Source organism: Ammodytes marinus, assembly GCF_949987685.1.
Source record: "Ammodytes marinus genome assembly, chromosome: 23".
NCBI lineage: Eukaryota > Metazoa > Chordata > Actinopteri > Uranoscopiformes > Ammodytidae > Ammodytes > Ammodytes marinus.
Window position 1 is genome coordinate 21,532,187 of NC_137227.1, and position 2,440 is coordinate 21,534,626.

Here is a 2,440-nt window from a genome sequence, read left to right on the forward strand (position 1 = left end):
GTATTTCTCTGTATGAATCAGTCACCAGTTGTCAGTGTTGTTTGGACAAATAACATTCCAACTGATTTAACCTCCAAAACCTGCCTCTAAAACAGTCTTGGGAATGATTTAGAAGTGGAGAGAAAGTGTGTGTGTGTGTGTGTGTGTGTGTGTGTGTGTGTGTGTGTGTGTGTGTGTGTGTGTGTGTGTGTGTGTGAGAGAGAGAGAGAGAGAGAGAGAGAGAGAGAGAAGACTAGAATAGGGCTTTTATATTAACACAAACCAGTCGCTAACACTTAGCACACTTAGCTCTATTTAGATAAATAACATTCTGGTCCATTTAACCTTTTGAGCTTTGCCCAAAAACGTCAACAAAATGATTAATATCACAGTAAGTTGGGCGTAAGATCAGCTAAATCTAAAATGCAAACGTTTCAGTTATTTTGTAGCATTTAAGTCCAGTTTTCAACCCATATTCTAGTCCTTAAAGCCCTACTTCACCTGTGGAAATATGAAGGTGTATTGATATTGAACTCTGAGATCCTATGTAGTATGAATATGCAAACATTTTAGAAATCGGTTCATCCTAGTCTGAGAAAAGGCTGAAAGAGTGTTTTATGGTCTCACTGTCTAACCCTACATTTTACTAATGTGACATCACACTAGTAAAATGTAGGGTTAGGATTAACAGGACAGCTGGGCCAAGGGAAGACTGAGGAAGACTGAGGGAAGAAAGACCTCATTCATTATATCATAATAGGGATTTTATAATGATATAACGCCGGTTCTGTATGGGTGAAGTATTCCTTTAAGATATAATTCCAAAATCTAAAATGTAAACTTTTCAATGGTTAACAGGAAGGGCTTTTAAAGGTGCAGTGTGTAATATGACATCATCAAGAAAGTTCTACAAAGTTCTAGAATGCAACGCTCCCTGGGTAACCCCAACCCTTTAGAATAATAACAGAAGCTACAGTGGCCTTCAAGGACAAGAACAATTCTAAATTTTAAACAATGCACCTGATGACATTCCAACTATGACACTTTCAAGATGGCGGCACTAGGCCTTGGTCCAAAATGTGCAGAAATATGGACATATATGAGACCCTTTCTAAGGGAAAAAATTATAATTCAAAACATTTGTTTCAGCTATTATGCACTAAATTAAATGTACTTGTGGATATTATAATTACTTTCTACAAAATCTGCTAGGAAATAAAACCCAAAATTCTACACACTGCAGGTTTAAGCAATGGAGTACAGTGTTAAAACCAAAGAGAGCTGTCCAGTCCTTCAGTTATAATTCTAGGCTGTATTCTATAATCTCCGGGAGGCAATGCAGCACATATTTGAGCGAGTTCAGCAACTGACTGTCACACATGGTTTGAGTTTGCATCCGAAAAGAATGAAACTGGAACATTTCAACAAAATCTAATATCGTATCAGATATGAATTCTTTCTGTCACGCACACACACACTAACACACACACACACACACACACACACACACACACACACACACACACACACACACAAACACACACACACTGTCTAACGATCAGTGGCTGGTGAATTAGCCCCTCAAATCGCTTTTAAGAGCCTTGCAATTGTTCTCGAAAATGCTAGATTCGATGCGAGGGTTGAAGAATTCGTTGCCCCATATTACTTTTTTTCTTTTATTTTGAAGTATATGTTGTACTTTTTTTAGCTTGGTCCAACCAGACCATCGTACTTCATTTCATTTGTACAGAAGGTCTGTACCCTACTTCTGCTCAATTTTCATTTCCCTTCAGTAGTCAGTCTGGGTGTGCGGTATATTCGCGGGTTTTCTTCCTGGCAGATTTTTTCAACGGTCCAATCAGCGAACAGAGGGAGTGGCTGAGAAAAAATTACGTGCGCCAGTTTCAGTTGCAGAAGCCGGCGCATGACATAGCCTACGTCACGACCAAAACGTTATGCGATTGGTTTGGCAGATCCAGAGTGGCACTGGGCAGATCCAATAGTTTTAAACTTCAACAGACACCCGCCCGCCTTCAAGTGAGTTAACGTTCGTCAATTGAGCGATTCCAGACCTTCTGTACAAATGAAATTAAGTACGATGGTCTGGTATAGGACCATCCATCCATCCATCCATCCATCCATACATCCATCCATCCATCCATCCATCCATCTATCTATCTATCTATCTATCTATCTATCTATCTATCTATCTATCTATCTATCTATCTATCTATCTATCTATCTATCTATCTATCTATCTATCTATCTATCTATCACCATACTGTGCTTGTACTAGAATTGAACACTCCTGCACACATAGGTTGTGTTCCGAATCGCATACTTTCTACTATATAGTATGGTAGAAAAAAGATTTAGGATGTCCCGATTCTTATGGCCAGATTTAGGATGGTTAGAAGTACCCGGATGTCCTACTTCATGCGGCCAAGATTGTTAGTGTTGA